Source organism: Columba livia, chromosome Z (assembly GCF_036013475.1).
Source record: "Columba livia isolate bColLiv1 breed racing homer chromosome Z, bColLiv1.pat.W.v2, whole genome shotgun sequence".
Classification (NCBI taxonomy): domain Eukaryota; kingdom Metazoa; phylum Chordata; class Aves; order Columbiformes; family Columbidae; genus Columba; species Columba livia.
Window position 1 is genome coordinate 73526658 of NC_088642.1, and position 25922 is coordinate 73552579.

The window sequence follows — 25922 nt, forward strand, 5'->3', positions numbered from 1 at the left end:
CAGAAATCATTAACACCAGGGGAGAGCTTTCCAGGACTCACTCAGAAGCCAAAACACTAACGCTCAACAGCCTTTCTCTCCAGCGGGTCGTTTCCAGAAGAGTTAGTGTTGAAATCTTCTTGGAAGAGGCAGGCAAGGATTTACAGTAGCCATGCAAAATGCAATCGGTCCTTGCAGAAGAATGCAAAGCACATACCAACAAATATCACACCCACATTTTGTGGTTTGTGTTTCTCAAGCACGGGTCATTCGACTTCCTGTGAGACTCTGACAGCACAGGATTTACCAGCGCTGCCCTTCAACACCTCCTTTTATTTCCCAACAAATACAAAGACTTTGGATAAGGTTAAGAGCTTACTCAAGCTGACAAGGCCATAAAAGTTGTTTGTCTTCCAGTTGTCCACGAGTAAAGAAGATGAGACACTGCATCAAAGAGATGAGACCTCCTGCTGTGAAAAATGCATGTGGCTAAAATAGTAGGCTGGAATTTATGAGATCAAATCCAATCACAGGCTCTGATGTCTCTGGAAAAATCACTAAATCTCACTGTGCCTATTAGCAGAAAGGTGTTTAGAGCATATTTTATGAGTTGTGTAAAAAGTATGCTTATGAGGACACTTGTTAATCTATTTCTTTGAAGAATGCAGAAAAAAATAATCTTTCAAATAAAATCAGCGTGTGAGACAAGTATCTACGCTGTATGTTTTAAAATCTTGGTATTCAAAGAACCCAAGAGAAGGAGACAACCAAGATTTTCAATCTAAAGCTTTCATTTTACATCTTGTTCAAGTGTTTGTCTGCACCTTCCCTGCCCTGCCAGTGCTCCACTGAAACGCCACATCTCATGCAGCAGAATGTGCTGCAGTCCCAGCGGCGTGAGGAAGACCTCGGCTCCCCTTCCTCCCCTCGCCACTTCTGACACTTGACTCCAAGACATCTGATATCTCCTGAAATGCCTTTTATTTTGTCCATGATGTATGTGATGTGCAAACACAAAACTGGTGTGAGAAATAATGCATCACTGTGCTCTGTTTTTCCCTCTAAAAAGGCAGAAAAGTGGATTTGTACCTGTTGTACAGAGTATAGCCTGGCTGGCACAGGACACTGCTGTAAGGGAGCCAGAGGTTCCCTCAGTCCTGGAAATGAACACTCAGAGACTGTAAGTAATTGCAAGGTTTGTCAACGGCAAAATACATGGTCTGATGACCTGAAATCTGGGCAGAAGTATTTAGGAGCCTAATCCTCCTAGTCTCAGTCTGTAATTACTGAACTTCATGAGCACAGTATCTTAATAACAAGAACTGCAGGACTGAACAAGAAAGCCCAAGAATTCAGCCTGGTGAGCTCTTCAGGAAAGGGTTACAGGTATTTCTAGCATTTGTTGCTTTTCTTTATTAATATTTTTACTACTATCATTATGGTTCTACTTTACTCCTCCCTATAGCAAGAGTCCTACTACAGGAACACAGACCTGGTTTTCCTTTCTTATCTCCTGGCTGGAAAGGTGTGAGCTAAAAATTCTAAAGCAGCCAGTCTCTAAATGTGATCTATCACTTTGCTCATCTTACCTCTTCTGTCACATGTAATTTTATTATCCCCATTTTATATGTAACACAGAAGATCAGATTCAAAGTTATCACCAGACAATCTGTGCAAGATCTCAGACAGCACATAGAAAACATGCACTGTCAGCAATATGAGGAGCCTGTCTTTTCCAATCACATATCCGAAAGGCCAAGCATATTTACATACAGAAAGCAGGAAGCTTGGAAAAAACAGCGAAGTTTTATCTGGGACCTGGATGGGAAGACTGGAGCATGCAAACCTGGAACGCATCCTGCTGCTTCATGGAAGAAAATCAAGTTATCAAGCATGTGAGCTGATGACTGAGTGCTGAGCCCAAAACACTCGTCTTTTTTCTTACTTCTTTCGGTCAGTCTAATAAAAAAATATTGTTTGTTTCTACAAAACTTATCTTCCTTATTGCTTGGCATACACTGCTACTATTATTAAATGCCCATCCTCCTAACAAAAGAGTGCCATCTCTGGGGAAACAGTGTCTAGCGATTGGTGCTCCAAGGAGTAATACCATAAGGAGTATTCAAGAGTGTAGACGGGAAGTTGCTCAGCACCAAATAATTTTCTCAATACTTAGAAAAGTTTAACCTACTACAAGAAAAAGCCTTTATTCTGAAAAAGAAAGGTTAAAAAAAAAAATTAAAATGCTAACTAGGTGCCTATGGGCTCGACTAACATTGTCTGGAAAGAGTCATTCACATAAACAGCAGAAACTCGAGGACTACCATTTTCTACCTTCTGTTTGAAAGGAAACGAAGTAGGAAAGAGTGCAGGAAAAAGGTAGTCTGTCCAAATGCTCTGCAATGCAGCTATACATGAGTGTGGCTCTTTTGACTACATTTCTCAGAAGGAATGCATGAGATCTTGAAAACTAAAACCTTATCAGCTTCTGGATGCAAAACTTCCCTTGAATACATCATTTTGTGTACTGCACGCAACTAGTTATGATACAGAGCCATGAATTATTTCCCCGTCATACAGAAAATGATTTGGCTTGGTGAAGACCTAAGAGCTTACCAGCATGTTCCTGACACCAAAAATGCAGGAAGAAGACACTTGCAAGCCATAGTCTAGGTCTGGGATCTCAGCAACCTGTGCTTTTAAAGAATGGCTCAAAACATGGAAATTAAATGTGTATCTAAATGTTCAGTGCAATGAGCTTTGGACTGGGCTCATTCACTGGTATTCACACGGCTCTCCCTCAGCAGGAAATCCTGAATTCACGCTCATATTCTTTTCAAATCAGATCCAACTGCTGCTTGCCCACCTTTTAACCTCAGAAAAACCAAAAGCCAAAACACTTTTACAAGTGAGAAAAACGACAAAAATCCTGAAACAATCAGTAGAGGAGGAAACTCCCTTAAATTCTTCTCTGTAGCTGAGGACTATATATATACATATATATATCTAATTTCTAACTCAGTACCACTGAGATCCCCAGTAATGAAAAGAACAAGAGGAACACATCCACATCAGAAGGCAGTGTGGGATGGATGTAAATTAGCTGTCCTGCAAGATACTGAATGACTGCCTAATGATTCCTCCTCTCAGCTTTTCTAGGGTGTCCCTCCCTAGGTAATATGCCAAACTTTTCCCTGGCCTGCCTACACAAGAAGTTATGCACAAATCAAAAAAGTGATTGTGGTTTGGCAGAAAATACCACAAGCACTTATATAACCGCAATCAGGATCATGTGTAGCATCACCACGGAAAAACAGCCTTTTCATTAGCCCAGTGGCACATATAATGGTGCTGGCACTGTGGTTTGATACTGACGCAAGGAGAACCGCAGCCATGGTCACACGGCCGTGCAAGTCCCAAAGCACTCACTGTGATCCTGCTCACCTCCTGCCTACCCACGCTGGCTTGGGTTATCTGTCTGGTGATACAGCCAAAAAATCATCTCAGTAAAAAAGAAAAAAAACAAGTGGTTCATGTCTGGCTATATTCAGCTTCCAGCAGAACAAGCACAAACATCACCCAGCATAAATCAGTGCTGCAGTTTCTTAAACACAGTATTTACCTTGGGTCGTCAGCTACCAAGTCACCTGCTAGGCATCGCCCTCCTAATCCCATGAAATTTGTTAATCTTATAGTTTGAAGCAGTGTTAGCGCACAGTTCTAATCCGCAACCGTGCTTTCCATCGGCAGTACCTCAGGCTCCACCGCATAACTGCTGCAGGAACTTTAATAAATGTATGTTGTGAACAGATTGATACAAGCAAACAAGATCTCCTGTGTCATCTGGTCCCATCACATGTACTAGCAGGAAAGCACATCAGTTCATCACCTTCATGAACTTATTCAAGCCGTCTTGAAAATCACTAAGGAAATTTATCCCGTTTCCATGGAAGTGTTAGTCTGATGCTTAAGGGCTAGCTTCTAGTTTCTGGTCTACATTTACTAATAGCTAGTTCATCCCTGTTTGTTCTTTTTCCAGTACTGACCATTTGCTTAAGTAACCTACTGCCCTTCTTGGTGTTTCCTTCCCTGATGCATATATAAACCCTTGACATATTCCAGTCTGCATTTTTCTAGACTAAACAAGTAAAGCTCCTTTAATCTCAAATTGCATGTCAGGCTTTTCATGTCCCTGTTGTCCACACAGGCCCCTGCTACATCCACTGCAGTGTCAAGTCATATTTTTGGAGCACAAATGGCCATAAAAATGCACATGGTGTCCTAGGCACAGTCTTGCCAGCAGTGTCTACAACAGTGTTCATGTGTCTCTATCCCTATTGGAAATGCCTTGAGTAATAAGTCATCATAGCTGGAGATGGGAAAAATCCTCTTTGTATGGCCACATAAGCAAAGACAGCCCCCAGGGGACTCCCTGGGTGCGTAAGGAAGGTATTTATACAGAAAGAGTACAGACAAAGGGAGTGTGTGACAGGAGGTGCTGGCAGTCGGGTGACAGCGCAGGACATGCTCGCAGCTGTGCTACTCTCATCTGACAGGATTACACCAATTAAAAGATGACAACAGCTGCAAGCAGATGGGCACTTCAAACATAGACATTTCCTTCAAAACTGGTAGCAGCAGCAACAACAGCTGTGCTGGAAAGGCAACGAGCCAGTGCATCAAGGAGCTCAGAAAGTATGTCATCCTTGCTAGCCGTCTTCTACCTGCTCCTCTCAGACGGGCTGACACAATTTCTTACCCTCTGTCTTCCAAGCTCAAACGACACTGAGCTAATGAGTGAATGATTAAGCACCAGCCCATGCTACTCTATGCCCTGGATATGATTACCCAAGTTACAGTGCCAAGTTAAACACTTGCAGCTCATTTCCTTTGCATTAAATGGCATCAGAAGGGAAAAACAAAACAGATGATGCTCACAAAACCACTTTGTTTACATAGGAGAAAGTTTCAATGACCAAGTGGGGAACTAAGGGAGAAAATCTCTTCTCCTTTTGCATAGTGCTCTTACCGGTGCTTCATGTTGGAGCAGTCCGTACCACCAAGGCCACAAAACCAACCACCTCTCAGACCACCAGTTCCCAGGACTGCCCTGCCAAGCCTTATTGCGGAACGCAATTAGTAATAAATAACTGTCATAAATATGTATCCAAGTCTCCCTGGATCCAGCACCACACCTTGCCCCACTACCAGGCGCCAGCCCCTGCTGCCTCCTGGCCTCCCCATGCAGGCGGGACCCCCTGCACCCCGCTGTGCCCTCTGCCAGCACCTCCTCTGCACGGCAGAGCTCAGCCCGAGCACCGCTGGCACGGCACCAGGCGTGGGCGAGCGGCACTGACACGGTCCACAGGCATTCAAAGGCCCTCTGCCGTGTTGATTGCAGGGCTGTGAAGCAGAGAAACCCACGCCGGCCTTGTGAAGGTTTAACAGAGGTTATTCATGTGCGGTCAGGCGGGTCTTGGCACTTGCAGAACAACGCCCAATGGCATGCTTTCTGCTGGGGCTGGGAAGCTGGGTCTGGAGGCAAATTACTGCTCTTGTCTGCTCGTTCGGCCTCCCCTTCCCGCCTAAAGCTTCTCATAAAACCTACATCTGGGTCTCAGGTGCAGTGATGTTTTCACTGCAGGAGCTCAAGCTTCCCAGCAATTGAAAGAGGGGAAAAGGAAAGACGGAGTCCTAACCACAAAATCCCTGTCAGCCCTGGCCATAGAAGATGTTCCTGTCCACTGGCCGTGTGAAGAAGTTCCCCAGCTGTGTGGCATGCTTTCCTTATGGCTTTTATGTTCCATTTCCTCTTTTTTCCTCGGCGACAGGAGTCATACCTTACCTTTTTCTGCCAAATAATATGTTGGATCACACACTTCATTGGAAAAAAAAAAAAACAAAAAACAAACCTGGCAGTGTGAAACATTAGCCTGAAACTCATCTGCTTTTCCTTGGAGCAGGTAGGTTTTACATCCATATGCAAGACATAGAAAGTAAGCAGTCTCTAAACATTATTTGAGTAAGTCTGGGGAGCTGAGACCAGCTCCACTCAATCAAAAATCTGGCAGAAACTGGCAGTGTGTTAGCTTCATCCCTCCTATCCCCTTCGTGGCTTCTTCCTGCTTTGTTTTGATCTTTCATTTGATTGCAAAACCATGTATTTTCTCGCCTAGGTCCTATCCTCCCAGCAGTCAGCTGCCACAGCTAATAGCCTGTGCTCCAAAGGACATATTTAGGAGCTGTATCCTCAGATAGAGACCACTGTTAATGGACAAGGAACAAGGATCTGTGAATTCACTCCCTGACAAGGCTGCATGTAGAAATACACCTCAAGAACAAGATAAAACAACACAATGGTCTTAGCAGCTTGGTTTTCACAGAGGTAAAAATCAGCTGGACAAACATAAATTAAAAGTCCACCCATGTCAAATTCTTCCCTGTCATTTCAATTAACAAATGTTCCATTTATTCAACTCTGGTCAAATGTTGCTCCAGGTGTCAGGGATTATATGTGGAGTTTTCATGAATGCTCAGCATTGCCTTATCCTGCCCCATCATTTCTTCCTTTTTTATCAATGCACCAAGTCCCACACTATCTCAAATCTCACCAGCAACAACAGCCTCTCATCATGTGCAAAGTACTTGGCTGCCTTAGGGCACACTCTTTTCCTCTAATTCTCCAGTACAATGATTCTTTTCTTCTGCTGTTCAGCCTGATCCCTTTAAAAACTTTAAAAAAATTTAAAAAATAATTTTGTAACAGGATTTGTACAAATCCCCTCATTTTCTGTTCATTAACTAGCTATAATGAAGCACCGCTTATATGTAAGCTATGAAAAGTTACTGCACTGCTTCTCGCTAGAGAAATTCTTACACTGAAGGCTTTCTTCACCCACGTAGTGTTTCCAACATGCAGCACAATCTCAGTTTCCTTTATGGCAAGTTTTCCCCTCATGGCATTAATTGTGCTTAACGAGGTCTGCCCGGAGCAGAGGGAGGCCAAGCTAGTCAGAACTTTCTCTTATGCCAGATGTCACGGTTTTAGGGCACAATTACGGGAAATAACCTTTGCAGGGGAAAGGATGAGGCAGAAGGCTGATTTGGTGTGCACACCCAGAAACATACAGACATCTGTGCACACTCTTGTACATACATGTATGTCTGCATTTGTGTGCAAGCAGATATATTCCTGCTGTGTGTGTACAAAACTGGGTTTCTGGTGTGACAGTATGCACTTGCTGTTAACAATAACTTCATGCTGCTTGCGCAAAATTTCACTTTGTCCCTGCCAGGATGGATAAAGACCGCTATTGCACAAGAGCCTCACTTAAGATATGGAGCGTTTTCAAGGACGAAAGCATGCCAGGCATTAGCAACTGCCTGGAAACCCAGCAGTGGGACTAATTCCCTGACTAATGCCATTCCGTGATGCCTTCGCAGCATCATTTGTTACATGCTGCTTTTTTGCCCACACTAAGTAGCCACTGTGCATTAGGACAAAATATCTGCTACTGGTATTTAACTGGTAGCCATATAGTTATTGCAGCAGCTCCTCCATCTGCCTGGCTGGGTGTGCTGTATGGATACTAGGAGTGGCTATTCCTTATACAGTCAGAAAGGATCCTTTGGCTCAAGACACTGAGACCAGCTGTGCCTTCCATTAATGTCTGTTATGTCTGAAACACTGTCATTTCAGTACATGTGAAGAGAGATGTTGACAAATTCGTCTAAAATACCAGCTTCAATTCAAGACACTGCTTCTGTGCATGCAACAGTTTGGGGCTGAGGTATAGTGTTATTTGCAGGTCTTTTAAATCACTGCTTTCAGCTGCTCTTTGCAATGATGGGCATATCCCAAGAAGAAGGAAGATCTGCTAGATTAGAGCAATATAGAGACTGATTTTTTTTATCAGTCTTTCACAGACAACCACCAACATTAAGCTAGGATCCAGACTTCCCAGAACTGAATAGTGCTGTATATGGAGTGATACTCTTGTCCTTGGAAAACAGCTACATTTCACCTCAAAGTATTTTCTACAGTGCTAGAATAAACACCTGCTACGGAGCCAATCCATGGAAGCAAAGAATCCCATTCAGCTAGTGGTATACGCTCATTCAAAACCAAACACACACATTTTTTAATCTGGAAACTAATACTATGATCATGAAGCAGGATGAGGTAAACGTGAGGTACGTGATCTGGTTTAAAATTGAAAAGTTACAAACAAGAAAAAAGTCAACTCACTGATTTCTCTTCCTTAATTTTAAATTCAGCACTGAAGCTTTGCCAGTTGCACAAACATAAATCCCTATTTCAGAGACATTCCTCCCCTCATGCAGAGGGAGAGCACCTTAAAGTGTTCTTACAACTGTTGCCATGGGCAAGGAAAGCAAAACACAAACACTTGTCTTTCCACCTTGTGTAATTTGCAAACAAAAGCAACAGACAGGTGGGAGTTGAATTTGCATGGAAACAGATGCTTTGACTAACTGGAGCACCTTTGGGTGTGAGGAGCCGGGTGCTGGCTGCAAGCAGCAGCAGCCCACCTCTGAGAGAGTCAGAAGCGACATTTAAAAGGAAACCCTGACACTGATTAGTATTGTTTACAAGCGCCTTGTTGAGCCAGAAAGGAAGCAGTCATTCGGTTTCTAAGGAGCACCACCAAAAAAATACCATCAAAACAAGATAAAACGTTGCAGCCTGAACAAGTTTCTCAGCACGGAACTCCACCTAGGAATTCATCTTACGAAATCAGGCTCTCCTGCGCTTCCAGGTCCACCCAACAGGAGAGACCCAGCTCAAGGACCGCATGTCCATTAACACAAGCACACGAGCTGTGATTCTTGTGTTAACGGGTTTTGTGGAGGTACGTGCAGCTTGACCTTTTTGTAGAGCCCACATGCCCAGTCCTGACACCCATACGCGGCCTGAGCCAGCTCTTGCAAGCCAGGACAGGGCAAAGTGTCCTGGGAGGCAGAAGGCCTCTCCCTCCATGGGGTTCATCTGAAGAGCCCTCCTCACCCCGCAGCGCTCCACCAGCACTGTTATGGAGTGCTGGGTGGGAAGAAGGCGCGGACAGCCTGGTGCTGAGGTGTGCCAGGCCACCCCAAAGGCACAGAAACACTTCCACACCCCGTCCTGGCCACACACTGCTGTTCCCTGGTTACAGGCTTCCCTGCACACCCCGTCTGCACTAGTTCCAACAAGGTTTCCTCCATGAAGCACATCATCTTATGGATGCTGCATACAGCCCAGGAAGAATGCATACTTTTGGTTGCTCAGCACATCTTTGGTGGAAGCAGATGCACAGAAACAAGGTGTGATAGATTGTACCGGTTATCAATGCCAGCCTGTGAACGAGACAGCAGGCAGCAACCATCATGGAACCACCTGTGTCTTTAGAGACAGTAAAATTACCTTACTGCCACCATCTTTGCTCTTGGAGATGCCATTTCCCAGCTTTTGCTGTTTCTTCAGTGGCTTCTCCCCTAATCTAGGAAACAAGCTCCTTTCTGAAAGACTGGTCAATCCCATTTTATGAACCTTTAACCCTCAGAGGTCATGCCCAAACCATTTTTGTGTTGCCCTTTCCCAATTGTATTTATTCTTTCAACACTTGTGGCTTGGTTTCAATGGCACTTTTACTCCTGTGACTTCTGTATCAAATGTAGCCAAGGAAAGTCAAGGCCGTTCTTTGTACAGTTAAGTGAATCACTTCTCTATTACAGCCAGGCAATAAGGTGTCTGCCTTCAAATGGTGCTGGTGAGAAAAAAAGCAAAAATGGAGGCACATGCAACAAAATCGCCGTTTGTACTTCTCTTGGAGCACCTCTCCGTGGCTGTAATTGAATACACCTTATTTCCTTATTGCTACTAGGTTAAGCATGGAAATCTTCCCAGGAAGGAAGGGAGCAAGAATGGCTCCTCGAGATTTCCACTTAGGTTTATACCTTACAACATGGGAGAACAATTTCAAGGGTCTGTGATGCTGTGGATATGCTGGAGACATTGAGCTCCCAATCAATGGGTGGAAGCAGATGGAGGGAGCTGAAACTCGAGCAAGCATCACAGGTGTGGAAGAGCCAAAAGGGAACAGACACAGCAACTTCCCCTCAGAGATCAAGGCTGATGTTAAGACTGTGGAGGTCTACAAGCAGGGAAACAGGCAGTAAGATGACTAATTAACAGATGGCGTTCACGACATTCAGTTTTGTCGCTGTATGTAGTCTTCATTAAGATATTAGAAGAACTCCAGACAGCAGAAGAGAAGCATTTGCCATTGTGCAATTCAAGTTAAAACCAAATAGAAACTGAGGAACCTATCCAACTTCATGTTTCTCTGCTGAGCCTTATCTGTTAGTGGGTTTTATAAATTTTTCTGACAGTCCTGCAGCGGTTTTCGCTGATAACTGCGGGGGCTGAGGGGACAATTGTTTATGGCCAGAGGAAATAGAAATGGAGGATGGATGGATCAGCACAAATGCTTACTCTGAAGGATACTAATGAAGAGTGACCTATTGTGCCTGGCCTTCACAGATGTTAGTGAGAAAAAAAAAGCCAGAAAATATCTTTATGCTTATAATAGACTCCTGAATTTCCTCCTGAAGAACCAGACTGGATTATTAGCATAATTAGATTATTCAACGTATTACTGTGCAGTTGGAACCGCTTGGCATCCTTTCTTCTCATTAACGAGGATTGCTTACAACTCAGCATGGCACCACTCTCAGCAAAGCCACCAGTTTGGGCTCTCCCAGTTCTCTGCCCATCCTGACTGCTAGAAAGGGCTGAGGGGAGATAAACGAGCTGATGCAAACGCTGAGCACATACATGCTGTAGGGCACTGCTCGACACTGAACAAGAGCGATGTGTTGTTCACAGGCAAACCACGCACTTGGCAGACAAAGCCTCTAAAGGAGGTGCATGCGTTGGGGAGAGTTGGACCAGGATGCTGTAGCCCCATGTCAGTGTCTTCTGCATAGAATCACAGAATCATTTTGGTTGGAAGACACCCTCAGAATCAAGTCCAACCATTCACCTAGCATTGACACTAAACCATGTCCCAAAGGACCTTGTCTAAACGCCTTTTAAACACCTCCAGGGATGGTGACCACCACTGCCCTGGGCAGCCTCTAATGCCTGACAACCCTTTCTGTGAAGAATTTTTTCCTAACTTGGATTAATCAGCTGTACACAGATAATGGCAGTCTCTTGTGCAGCTGCTCATGGTTAAGGATGGCCTTGGGGCACCATGCTACCTACAAAGGGCAGGGAAATATTTTACAAGCAGCTCGGCCACCTGTTTAGGAGTGGCAGTCGATACTTGGAATTTTAACCTACCAGCCGGGTAAGTCCTCCAGTTTCTCCTGACACTTTACTTACCACACCATTGTTACCTCTTCACAACTGGCTTATCAGAATGAAGGACTTGGACAGCACTTCATCACACTTGATAAAGACTATTATCACCTCACGTTGAGCACAACCAGGTTTGTTTACTGTGTCAAAAGGAAAGCTATTTTCCTTTGCTGTAAAGGACAATTATCAAAGAAATGTTCAGGCAAAGGGAAGAATGGTTATTTGCTCTGCATGAAGGTACAGGGCTCTGTCCTGTGTTTATAGCCAGCAGCTGGAGGTGGTGTTACTCCTCTTTGCACACAAGCTAAACCCTGAGCAAGCATAGGGATTTCCCCCAATTTAAGCAGGAATGGCTGGGTGCCTCTGGTGTGACAAAGACCCATCTGAGGGAAAAACATGAAATGCTGTGCCTCAGGACTCCCAGCCAAGCCCTCTGAGGACCTGCTGGCCCATCCCCATTTTTCTCATTCTTTGGTGCTCTTTCTACCAGGACTGTTAATCCTGGAGATTTCACTGGCCTTTTCTCACTGCTCAGACAGAGATCTCCTGCCAGAGGTAAGAGATGCTATCTGGTATATGTTAGAAGCACTATGGGAGGAGCTCTTTACAAAAGAACCAACCTGGGCCAATTTCACCTAATCCATTAATCACAGTTTATCTCATCAAAATCGGGTGCAGAACTTCACCTGACTTAAGTGGGAACAAAGCAAAGGCACCTTTGCTAAGCCATGCCCCATTTTACACCAGAGAAACAGGCAAGCTCAGAAAGGCAATATAAATTCCAGAGTGCCTGTGGCATTCCTGGGGAAGATCCACCCTGTGGTGTTTTATTTTTTTCTTCCATATGAAATAAACACCTGAAGTGAGATCCTAAAAGCCATGCCTGAAGACCTATCAGAAAGAGAGGATGCAAGCAGCAATCCTGCCTCCTGTTGCCTGCCTTCTTTCAGAGGTCAAGTCCTGGGGGATGCTGGTTTGTTACCATCGCAAAAGGACGGGACAAAGGGCCACCCATGTTAAACAAGGGCATGCATGCTTGGCTTGCTGTCCGGGTTTGTCCTTCCTCACCACACCACCTCCTTACACTAAACACAGTTGTGTGTATGGAATTCTCCCCAAAGGCTGCACAGTGTAGAACTGCTAACCCTTCCCTCAGTCTGCAGGTGTGTGACCAACTGATGTGACTGCCTCTAGGGTCAAAAGAAACTAGAGAAGCATTTTTAAAGTGTTATTAAAACACTGAATTACAAAGTAAGTGTATTTCGACACACAAGGGCTGTTCTTAGTGACAACTGCTCTACTCTTCACTGCTCTCAGGCTGCGTTTCACCTTCGGCATCCTCTAGAATTCCCTAAGCTCCATTAAAAGAGTTTAATATGCATATGTTACAGTTATATTAGTCAAAAAGGACATTTTTTATGTGCCTTATGTACACTTTTTTAAAGAAACACAGGATTTTTCCTTTAAAGTATATATTCAAGGGGGTAACTGGTAAGAAAAGATAAGGTGACATTCTTTAAAAATTACATGAAGTAACACATGAAGCAGAGTTCTTACTTAAAAGAGCAACTGTGTATCGTAAAAGTCTGAATCATGACTTTTTTTATATTAAACTCATTCATGGATGCTTACTGCAAAATATAACCTAGGAAAAGGACGGGTCTTCTTGAGACCATTATTGCTTTGAACACACAGAACAGTATCACTAAAATGCAGTGATCCTGCAGAAAAACATTTATGCATGCTCTTAGACATGGTTAGGATCTTGAATCAGTTAAATTGAGAAGCCTAACTGATGAAAAGTTCACTGTTCCTCACAAACCTGCAGTTGTGCTAGGAAAATACATTCTCATTTGTTAATCGTTCCTCTCTTCTTCTCTTGGGTCTTATCAATATAATACTTAGGTCTAAGAAAACTTCACCTCATTTTCTCTGCTCCACTTCCAATTCCTATCTAAACAACACTGCCTTAGGAGAAGCAAGTAAGTCTAAGTCCAGAAAATACATGAGAAACCTCCTATGTCTCCTTGAAGTGCATTGCTGATCCTTCCTGCCTGCCCAACTGTTTTCATCTGCCCTTTCTGAAGCCGACAGTGATTTGAAGCCACCGACTGACTTTTTTCCTATCTCCTTATTTTTCCTCCTTGCCCATTTTACAATTTCTGTCTGCCTCAGACTGTACACTTTGATGATGGCGAGTCGTCTTCAAAGCAAATGCCGCTCGGAACTGCAAGGGAAGCAAAAGTGAGTGACTGTAGCACATCACCACCTCCCAGTGAGAGGGCTGGGGGGACAGGAATGGTCTAAATCTTTGTGCCTCAGAAGAGCATCCACAAGTATGGCCTCTGATCTATATCTTCAAAATGTCTCCCTCGCTTTGAAGGTCCTTCCAACAAGGTACAGGTAATGGAGTAGCCTCTGAAATCTCCACGATTCAGCGCCGGCATACAAGCAGCTGTTATAATAGATTTTATTATTTCTTCTGGCAGACTTATATTCATACCCTTTACCTGGGACGAGGTGAGCTGTCTTTTAAATCTCGCAAAACAAGGGATACGTACACCTTTCCTGACCAGGAAGAAGCAAGGAGTTCAGCTGAAACTTGTGGTAGCTGATACACAGGCACTTGCTGTATCTCCTCCCTCTAGAACAATGAGATAACGGAAGCATTTGCTCCATGATTTTCTGTCCAATAATTTTCAATGGCAAAGTGCTTTTGTAAATCTGTAAATGAACCACAATCCTGAAAGGCAAAAAGGTGTGCTCTGTGCTGAGAACAAAGGCTGAAATGAAAGGCTCCTTGTGATCTGGCTGCCTTGCCTGAAAGTTCCCTGGAGTGGACCATCCTGTATGAACTAAAAGCCTGGTAATTTGGCTTGATAGGTTGGTATGGTTTGTGTGTGCTTCCACTTAGCTTCTTCCAGAGTCAGATATACTATAGTAAAAATAAATAAATAGATAGATAGATAGATAGATAGATAAATAAATAAATAAATGGACAATGACAACACCACTAAAGATGCTCATGGAAGAGACACCAGAGGATTAAAAGCTTCCATCAAGCCATCCAGACAACCTTCCACCTCTGCTTTGCTTAAGTCCTCTGACAGTAATTAAAAGTATTTTTGAAGTTTCTCAATATTTCAGTATTTGATTGCCAGCATTGTTCTTGCTTCTTTGATCTTCACAACAGATGGGGAAATGAGCTTCACTAAAAGTGATACTCTGAATACAGCAAAATATTTGACTCTGGTGTTCCCACCAGCCCATCAGGTCTCATTCAGAAGACCAAATTTGCTTGACAGCGGTCTCTAAGTATAGATGCCTTGATGTTTCTCGCACTGCTTAAGCTATTCTCTTATTATGAATCTTAGTCCTGGCAGTTCCTTTCATGTCCTCTAGATCCTGTTGTCACTGTAACTTATTTTATGTTGTCTCTCGCACATTGAACAATCCTCCAATGGTACAACAGGCACAATGGTCTTCAATTCAAAAGCTCCTGGAAATTTCCAGTTACTCCTGCCACAATAATCTCTCATTCCACCAAAGCAACGAGCAACTGAAACCCCCTTCTGCAATAGCCATTTGAAATAAAGAGACATTTCTCTATTGTTTCTGCCTGTACTGTGTGAACCTTCAGTGCTGGTAAGCACCATGGCATAGTGATAACGCATATTTTCCAATAATCTGTCTGGGAAGCAGTTGCAACGTACCTACGCACCATGGAAACGTGCAAAATACAACCTTTAGCCTCAGCTGGCCATGAGCCCTCCTCACTTACAAGCCCAGCACAGTATGCACCACATAATGTGCACTCTGCCATGCAAAGGGGATGCACGTTTGCTCATACAACAAAGGACATCAACATTTTGGTGATGTGATGGGCAGACTTGCCGTTACGTGGCAGGATATGAACCTCCTGTGGTCAACACTAAGGTGCACATCTCAATTAACTTGTCTCACCTCTTCTTCTTGTATCTTTAACCCTGTAATATTTTGGATGCATACCCAGGCATGTGAAAGGTCACATAAGCATCTCCTGTCACCTAACTCAAAAGACCAAAGGGCAGACAAGCACACAGAGTGGAGGGGTGGGACCCGTGCATTTTGCTGTATGACTGGTGTGCTTTCAGATGTGTGACAGGTAAAGAGTCTGCCGTCTGCCTGGATGGTGGCTGTGAATTGCCAAAGCCATACACCCATTTGAAAGGGAGATGTTTGCTGTACAGCACCATGAGTGTCTCCAAAGGAGGCATCACACCCCACCAACTCTTGCTTGAACCACCATGGGGGCCAATCTTGACCACCCCGCCCTGGTGAATCAGGAGTTTCCAAGCTCTCCCTGTTCAATCCACTTGACCTGCTGTGAACCACACCTTTTGCAGAAAGGGTCAGCTGTAGGTTAAGTAGACTGTACTAGCAACTGCTCTGTTGATGGCATTTAGTCAACCCTGAATTCATGAGAGATCTAAGGGCCCTTTCAAAACCGCTCCACTCCGCTGGAAGCAGGCAGCGGGAAAGCATTGCTCTTCATCTGCCAACAACAGGTATCGTATTTGTTGAAAACAACTCAAAGGCAAAAGATCCATTAACTTTCTCGCACAAATCCAACAGCTTGCTCCGACCGACTTATACAACCCTTCTGAAAAAAAAGTAAATAAAGCAACCCAGCCCTACAGGCTATTTAAGTCCTGCCTAAGGAGACATTTCCATGGCTGCATTTTTTGAGCAATATAAGAACAAGAGAACATCGAACAATTTAATGGACTTTACAATTGATAGGTGTAAATCTAGTGTAATAATCGGGTCATAAATCCTGGGGGCACAGGGAGAACAACCAGGAAAACACATGTTCCATGTGAAGAGTCTGAACTTACCTGCTGCAGTGAAGTGCAGGAGGTCTTACCTTTAAGGTAACCTCAATGACAAGTTATTCTGTTCTGTTTAAAAATAACCTGCTTGTTCCTAACCAGAAGTAACATCTTCCACAAAACACATGCCTTTAGTATGCTTTAATTTGGAAGAAACTCTTCACGTGCATTAGGACTACCTCAGGAACACCCAGAAATCAAGAATGTGTAGATGTCAGTGGTCTCTGCATCACCACGTTTAGCCCTCCAAAACCAAAGTGCACAGCTCTGAAGTATGCTAATAAGAGCTGAGAATGCCGTATGCAAAAGCAGAACATAACCAGAAGCTGTAAAAGTAATACTATGGAATAAAATCACGTTTATAATGTTAAAGATATGCAACCAAATGATTAGCGGAAAACCCAAAGGCAAAACATTTTGTCTTGACCTATTTTCATTCTCAAATGTATTTCAAGACTCCTTCTGGCTGTATCTTTAAGTAAATTTAGAGATCTTAGCCATGTGCCATAGCTCTGGGTGTACTATTTCAAAGAATACAAAATGTTCATGACAGGACTTGAGCTGAAAGTATCCCAACAGCAATTCACAACTCTAAATGATGCATAATACTGTATTTTAACAGAGGCTTCCCCTTGTACTGAGTAAGACAGAGGTAATGAGCATGAATTATCTGGGAGGTCTGTCACATTGCCTAATATAATGACCTTTTGCTGCTAAATCCTCCTCCGTAAGCACAATTAAAATCTCCAGTGCATGTTCACCATTTGCCTTGTGTGACAAATTGTCCTCTGTTCCTGTATCTTTGAATCAGAAACATGGTGTGATTTTGTCTGTTTGAGGGACGCTCTCAAAGACAAGAAAAACTAATGTTCCACTAGAAGAATGCAAAGACAGTTAAAAATATTTGTGCACACCGAGCTCATTTTGAATTCTTCATGAAAAGTTTTAGGTTTGCTCTCATTTCAGACTCTGGTCACTGGCTTTGCAGCACTTTTCCCTATTGCAGGTTTACAGTCACGATTCCCCCAAGAGGGGCCCCACATTGTGCTGAAGGCTCTTCAGGTGCTGAAGGACACATCTAACTTATCTTGGAGACCTCAGGTGTAATAGACGCCAAACTCATCTCTTCTAAACCTGCTGTGCAAAGCCTGTACCTCACTTTTCTTGGGGTTTCCCACTGCATAAGCAGCTGTTTGGGGGTGGGAATGACCATGCTGCACCTCGTTCTCCGCAAGCACTAAAAGACACCAGCAAGCTAATGTCTGGTCTGCCCGCAATTAAAAGATCAGCCATCATGGCCAGTGACTTCTCTTGCTCAGGTCAGGCTCTGCAGTAGATGACATTGGATTAACTACAGCAATACTTAATTAGAGCAGCACAACAAGCAGGTGAAATGTAAACTCTTTCTGCTGTCAAGTGTCTTCTGCACCTGCGTATTTCAGCAAACTCCAACCAAGACATTAACCACAGAAGAGAGAGGCTGATTAAAAAAACCCAGTAACTCACATGGGATTTCCATGAATAAATTATGCTGTGCAAATACCTCAACAGGTTGAGCTGAGAGCCTTTATTACTTGATTAGTAAGAACACGTTATGAGCTAGGACAGCAGGAAACTATGGTGTGACTCAACAATTACTGATCTTTCTCCACCCCCACAACAAGTCTGTGTTCATTTACTTTTTTTCTTTAAGGACTACTTGGCATTTTGGTGAAGAAGGAGGTATAGGGAATTTAGATTAGTATAACCACCAACAGCAAATGGAATAGTCACAGTAGTGAGAGATAAAAAGAAAACAGAGTCTTGCTCTCCTCCATGTCACAGAAGGCACCTAGTTAACACAGTTTTTCGTTTTTGTTCTTGCTATTGAATTAAAAAGTGGGAAACACAGAAAAAAAGGACTTGGTTTTGCTTTTGCAGAACCTCATGGACCAGATTTTAGTTTTGAAAAATCAAAATTGAAGTATCTCTCATCTTGCCTCCTCATGAAGTTTACGAGGTTCAGACAGATGTCTCTTATTTCTTACACTATCAAAGTAATTTACAAATTACTTGGGACTTGCAAGGACTAAGAAATTGGGCTGCTGATATACAAGAAAGTCAGACTGCGAGTCACTGTGTTCCTTCATTTTGCCAGAGTCTCTGAGAAAAAGGGCATCTAAGTGTATCTAGATTTATTTAATCTGCAACTAGTAAAATAAAAATGTTCCAGAAAACATGCATTTTTCAAAGTCCTAACCTTTATTTAAGACAAAAAAAAAAAAAAAAAGAGAAAAGATGGCAAGCTGTGCAGGAAGAGAGCAAATTGTTTTGTGTTTGCACAAAAGAAAACACATTTCTTTGAGCCTAATAAAAACATAACATAATTTCCTCTGACAGGTTTTATCTTGTATTTTCCCATATATATAAGCTGATTTTTTCCCTTTTATCTAATCAAACAAAATTATTATTTTAAAGCTCAGAATAGGCCTTCTTCTGGGAATCGGAACTGAACAATGCAAGGGGTACGCAGCACCACAAAAGCACACAGTAATAACAACAAAATACCCAGAGAAACGTAACAGGTAATATTCCAGTCACAGTGGGGTTGATGAGGAATCAGTCATTAACTGGAATAGAGTGAGGGGTTCATCCAGTTTTCCTGCTGGTCTCCAGGGTTGTGCAGAGGCACCAGAGTCCATAAGCAGGGAAACGGGGCAGGTTCCTCCAGCTCTGGGCTCACCTATTTCTCGCCCTTCTTTTCAAAGTGAAGTAATGGTATTTTTAGGAGAAAAACAAACAAACAAACAAACAACTCCTGATACAGTATTTTGCTTTTAAAACCTGCCTTTAAGCACTCAGTCCTGAAGTTCCCACTCTCAACTTCATACAAACAGACGTGCAAATCCAGGGGACAAGAACGAAGGCTCAGACTTGGCACAAGATTGCATTTGGTCTAGGACTGAAAAGACACCCTAACATTTAAATTCTCCCAAATAACAAAGATCATTAGCTTTAATTTTATTTTCTTCCCTCATCAATGGCTACAGCTACTGTCCTCGCTATATTTAGCTGCCTTTATCTTATCTCATAAAAGGCACATCAAGATGGAGAAGGGCCTCTCTCAATCTCAGACATTTTTAGAGCAGGACTGCGCGATCATCGTGCCTTGCTGATAATCATCCAATCTATTTCTTGCAGTGCTGTTAATGGAACAGCATCCTATTTGCATGAGGGCAGTTTTCAACAAAAGCAGGATCTACCCTCTGGGATTCAAATGCTCTCGCTTTAATTAAAACGAAATCCCATTAAAACTTGACACTGCCACAAATGAATCAAATTAATTAAAAAAACCCAACCAACCAAACAAACAGAAAAAATAAAACAATAAAAGAAGATGGGAAGAAAATTGTTTTCAGGAGGCAACAATTGTAGCTTAGATCTGTACACTTTTAACAGTGTAAATTAAAACTTACAACTTGGAAGTATTTTCCTCAGGTCTGAGGAAATCCACTGAAGTGTTTTAACAGTGAGTAACACTGTACCCACTAAATCTACATCAGGGAAAGGAAAGCTGCTTATTTTTAGGCCAAATTCACTCAAAACTGCACACATGCTAATGATGGTCATAAAAATTTTACTTTATATTCAGAAACCATTTAAATATTTACTTCCCTAAAAAAAAAAAAAAAAAAAAAAACAACCCCAAAAAACCCAAAGCAAACTAAAATTGCTCTACTTACAAATGAAATTACATTTGGGACATCTTTGTTTTAAAGCTTTCAATAACTGAGGCAGGATGTGTTTGCTTTCAGTTTCCTGCTGCTAAGAAATATGGGTTTGGCCTACTGCTGCACATGAACTTTGCAACGGTGTGCAATTGAATTTGGTGAACGATGGCAAAAGACTAGAAACAAACTAAGCTCCTCCTGGCTCTTCTGACTGCTTGGTCCTTCCCCTGCGGCTGAAGAGCCAAAGAGATTGCAGGGAGAGGGTGAACAAAAGGAGAGATGGCCAGGCTCTGCTTCAGCAGCTCTCATAGAATCACAGAACATCCTGAGCTGGAAGGGACCCACACGGACCATCCATCTCCTGTGCCTGCACAGGACAACCCCACAGTTCACACCATGTGTCTGAGGGTGTTGTCCAGTCTCTTCTTGAACGCTGTCAGGCTTGAGGCCGTGACACCTCCTTGGGGAGCCTGTTCCAGTGCTCCAGCACCCTCTGGGTGAAGAACCTTTTCCTAATGTCCAACCTAAACCTCCCTGGCACATCTTCCGTGCAACTGCATGGCTGGTAGTTTCAAGAGCCTGCAGAGTGAAAGCACTGCACTGGCAATAAAACTGCAGTTTTAGAAGAGCACCTGATGGTCAGGTCAGGGTGTAAGCCTCTGCACTTGCTGGGGTAGGTGGGTGAGCCTTTCAGCTAAGTGAAAGCAAGAAGTTCGCCAGGGGCTGAGACAAAATGAAGAACGCAGAGGTGTCCCCGGGGAGGAAGACTTGCTTCCCGTTCAGCCCAACCCACCTCGCCCCAGCGGCCATCAGGGATGTGCGAGAAGGTTCGCAGGGCTCCCACCAGAAAACGGCCAAGTGTGAGGTCATGGTGGGCTGGGAAGAAGCCTCCTCTTGGGTCTGAAGGCAAACTCGGACTGACATGGGCACGTCTGCACAGGGCTTTGACTCCTGTGCCACAGGTTCCTTGCTTGCTCCTCCAGCTGTGACGCTGGCTGTGCCACAACAGGGGCAGTCTTGGTGCAGGACATGAGATTAACTTAATTAAGCAATGACTTAACAGCTATATCTTCAGTGTGGAACACAGTATTAACTTAATTAAGCAATAAATTACCAAAAGAGATGAAAAGTCTGACAGTGGTCCAAGCTTCATTGCATTATCAAGCAGCTGAATAAGTGCCCCACTAACTTTTGTCGTGGAGGAGGGAGGATATAGCAAGGGTGGGGGCTGTGGGAGTCACCTCTTCCTCCACATTACTGGAAGTGGATGTTTGGAGCAGGAAGATGCTGTTTGCAGCAGAGATTAAAAACACTGGTTGCGCTTTCTGAGCTGGCTCCAGATTTTTCCAACTCAAATGTCAACTCTCATTTATGTTTCCGCATCCTCCTTGAAACTCTTACACACCACGACCATGGCTTCATCACTTATTGCTCTGCTCAGGTTGTGAAAGTACTGCCAAACAGCCCTATCTCCAAGCTTTGTTGGCCTCTTCCAGTGAGGAAAAAAGCCATCATGGGAGCACTCGCATTGCCATAAACCAACCATCCCTTTTCCAGCTGCTAAGGTTCCTTCCAGACACTCCTCCCTGGATAGTACTCTACATTCAGCTGCCTGTCATGGCCATTTCCATCCATCCCATATGTGCTCTTTGTGTTAGACTTCCCTGCAGGCAGAGCAGACGACTTTCAGGGTGAACCTGAGAATCACAGTTACTGTCCTTAAAAAGACAAGTACACATAGGGGGATTTAGAAAACCCATATCACGCTGTATGTAAGTGGGGAGTGATTTGTTAACACAGTGAAAGAGAAGAGCCGAGTAGTAGAAGGTGCCACCTCCAGTTTTCGTCTTGGCTAAATATGAAGTGCTCTTCAGATTAGCCTGAGGTTTTAAGATCATAATCTTATGACAGTCTTATCTGAAAGTTTATCCAGCTGTCCTTATGTTCAGATGGAAACATTCTTTTTGCCTCTCTCTTACAACACCCATGCAAACTACTGCTCCTTGACACATCACTGAAAAAAAGCAAATGCTGGCTATTGCCTTGGTACCAACCCACTGTGGAAAGCTGCAGGATGCAGACCTCTCACTCTGCACCTCCCACTCCTGTTCACGCTCTCTGAAATCTTCCACATTTTAGGAAAGCTCCCACCTCCTTGGGGAAAAAAAAAAGAATTATAAAATATGGACTTCCTACTCTCACCTTCCTTAGCATATCTGCTTTTGCTTCCTTACTCTTGAACGTATTCATGCTTAAAACCTGACCATGACACTGGCACATACAGCATTTGTTAGAATCCCCCTAGATCTTGCGAGGTGAAACAGACTCACACTTGCCTCCTTTACGGGGTGAACAGCATAAAAGCCAGAATTCTGACAGGACAGTGTCTTTCCACATGTACTATCACTGTTGCAGCAGCATCAGCGACAATATAGGTCAGTTATGTTAGATCTGCTCTTGTCAGTGCCTCCCTGACAGGGCTGCCCATCAACTTCGGAAGGTGAGGCTAGGTGCTGGACACGGTCACAGCAGCACGAACGATGGCAAAATTTGACCTGAAGAATCTTTATTATAAATGGCAAAGGATTCTGTGTACTCTGCAAGACCTGAAGAGTGCCTGAAGGGTGAAGATAAATACTTGTAAACTTACAAGAGTTTCACAGAGCAGCAGCAAGGACTCCTGCTGGTTCTTGGAGCGCTGCCTGTGTTTACGGCACGCCACCGCGCTTTGCTATCTGACCTTGCATAAAGGCAGCATTAGAGAGAATCAATCATAGAATGTCCTGAGTTGGAAGGGACCCACAAGGATCATCGAGTCCAACTCCTGTCCCTGCACAGGACAACCCCACAGTTCACACCGTGTGTCTGAGGATGTTGTCTAGTCTCTTCTTGAACACTGTCAGGCTTGGGGCCATGGGGAGCCTGTTCCAGTGCTCCAGCACCCTCTGGGTGAAGAACCTTTTCCTAATGTCCAACCTGAACCTCCCCTGGGACATCAGAGGGAGAGAGGAAAGCAGAAGGGGTCTGTTCATGCTTGCCAGAAGGCACAATCTGAGTCCATGAACAGCAAAGGAAATATGCTGTTATCACTCATTGATGGATTTGGATACATACATGATCATTTTTGTAGAGAATGTGAATTATGGACCATCTGTTGATCTGTTTCACCCTGGGTGGCACCTGTGAGCAGTTCTGACAGGTGTATGGCTGGGCAGTACCCTTGGGCTGCATTCCTTGACTGCCTTGCTCCGCACAGACACAGGTCATATGGGGTGTGTGACATTCCCTTCCATCCCGTGCAAGCTGTTTCTCATTGCTATTAGCTGGCCCTTGACTACTTGAGATGACCAAAGGTGCTTGGGGAAGAAGGTGTGAGCTTCAAGCCCCAACATTAAGACTTGGCCAACGCTGGAACTGAGGGATAAGTTTTAAAAGTGCAGAGAAGCATAAGGAAGAACAACCTCAGTCAAGACCTTCTTTTCTGCCTTCTGCAGATGCAGAACCAACCATTGCAACACACATTTTGAGAAGAGCTGGCTGTTAACAACTCACTGCTCTCTTCCAAAATGTTGACTTGAGCAAAGAATTGTTTCTGTCCTGCCTTTCTCTTAGATCTTCTTTCTTCTGTCACCCAGTTGTTCAAGCCTATCCCTACACTGATATTTCAGTGATGTTCCGATATTAAGCAGTGTGTACAGGTGAGTTAATTCAGGCCCAAAGGCCTCAGGCAGTTTGCCAAGTCATGCTAATTAGCTGGCTGAGCAAGGAGCATGTTAGCTTTATAACAGCACTTACAGACTTCAGTTGTACCAACAAGACTTATGCCAAGTGAAGCTGGAGAGTGTACACAGTAAGAAATCAGTGTGTAAAATGATGAACAGAAGATAATTCACTCATCAGAAAGGCTCCGTATTAATGGAGACCAGACCAAATCAAGGTTTTATTACAAATGAATTCTGGCCAAGATACTCTTTACCAACTGAATGAGGGAGAATAATTTGAAATTCAAGTGAACACAAACTCCGATCTGATTTCAAGGAGAATTTCCATATGGAAAAAATGTGAAGAACTGCTGGCAAGTAACGGAGGGCATTGAGGACTAGTAAGATTCCGAGCTGGAAAATGTACATACGACAATGGTGAAATTTCCAAACCACAGATGATTAAGCCTAATTGGATCTGAGGTTGCTGATAAAAAGCCTAAAGTTTCAAATGAAACCATATTTGAGTGGAATCCTCTCCATCACTGCTTTATTTCCCTAACCAACATGTTTATGAGCCCTTATTGATTCAAAATTGTGTCATTCACTGCTGTACTCCTGGGTTTTTAAATCACTTTTGTGCAGTGCTGTCCCACATATTTTCCATTTAGCTTCTGTTGGCAGATGTCAACCTTTAAGATTTTTTTTCCCTTGCATGTTCAAAATTGTCCCAGTTACACATCACTAGGGAAATTCTAACAAAATTTCCAGTGAGTTGTCTTAACTGACTAAAAAATAGTAAGGGTCATATTACACAACATTTACTCCTGGCTTTAGACCCTTCCCATAATCTTGATCAGCCTTATTTTCTGATCTAAAGCACTGACAGATTGATCAAAAGCAGCAGTGGAGTGGCCCTAATCAGATTTTTAGACCAGCTTTCAGCTTCTTATCTTAAATCAGTCATGCCATCTGTAGGGGAATAGCAACTAAATCCAAATCTACCTGAAATCAACAGAAAACTTTTGGCTGGCTTCATTGTTCCTGCAAAGCCTCCACTGCCTGGCAAGGCTGCTGGAAATCCTTCCAGAGCAGAACACACCATGGGCACAGTTTGTTATGCAGTTCTTTCTTCAGTATGAACCAGGCTTTAAAGAATACATTGAAATGGGTATTAAATCAAGGAAGCTATAAATGTTGCTAACCAGTTGCTTGGCGTACTCATCGCTTTCCAATTACACGACTGTCCTGAAGACCCAGCAAAACAGTGCATCACACACACATGCTTTCGAATCAAAATACTCATCTGCACCTCTCCAACTGAAAAAAACTCATCAGTACTCAACAGCAGGCAGTCAAGTAAAAACAGCTGTATGAAAAGAGACACATCGACACAAAGACGCCTTTACAAATCTGCTTCATGTGGCCAGCTTTATGAAGATAATGAGTTGATGCAGAAGTCAAATGTTTGGAAAAGAGCCAGAAGACACTGACATTTGGGGACAGTTAGCCTCTAACTAGGAAATTAATGGGAAATATACTTTGAACTTAAGCAATCCTGTACTCTGCTCCAGCAGAATCCCTTGCGAATTGCTCCGGATAAATCTCAGAGTCTGATTCAGTCTCAAAATCCCCACGCTTCAGCATTTAGTTGACCTATTGGTACACGTAATTATGTTAACTAAAATACTCCAATTTGAGAACACAAAATATCTAAAAGGCTAACTTTTGTTTGCTTTTACTTGCTCACATTCACGTCTTTTGCAGGATACAGATGATATTCTACAGCTTCTGTACTAAAAGCAATGCCTTGAACTTAACGTGCCATATTCCTTTAAACTCCTCTTCAACAGATCAAAGCATCTGGCAGACAACAGACATGCTTTAGCAAAGCCGCAAGAACTAAGTACAAGGTCTTGTTAAGTCACTGTTATCCGATGTGCCTCTAGAGAGGCCACCGCAGATTTGAAAGCCTTCCATACCATAGCTCCATTGAAATGGGATAGAGCCACAAACTCCCATTCTGCTTTGATTATCACCACATATGGCGACTGAGCCACGGTCCAAGCAAGCAAATCAAAGCGGCTTCGAGTCAGCCCACACTTACATTGTCCTCACAACTTCCATGGCAGGCCAAATCCAGGGAGCAGGCAGGTGACCGCTGTCCGTGAGTCAGCGCAGCCGTGGCACATCGCATTCCCACCGCCTCCCCACCCATGTCAACTGAGGTTGCGTGATTCAAGCTGGCAATTAAGCGTACGAAACAATTATTCTTCCTGACATCACCCCAGTCTCAGAC

General features: G+C 43.5%; 1 protein-coding gene across 15 annotated transcripts in view; it reads right to left on the reverse strand.

Moving 5' to 3' along the window:
• The window catches only part of PALM2AKAP2 (PALM2 and AKAP2 fusion), a 267852-nt gene that overhangs the window by 59559 nt on the left and 182371 nt on the right, over positions 1-25922 (reverse strand). Inside the window, exon 1 of one of the 15 annotated variants that reach the window (XM_065046394.1) lies at positions 1-25687. The exons of 13 other annotated variants lie outside the window; for them this stretch is intronic. The gene's annotated coding sequence lies outside the window, so the exon portion shown is untranslated. Of the gene's footprint in view, positions 25688-25922 lie in introns of those variants that run through there. One more of the 15 variants, XM_065046398.1, reaches the window with a different exon arrangement.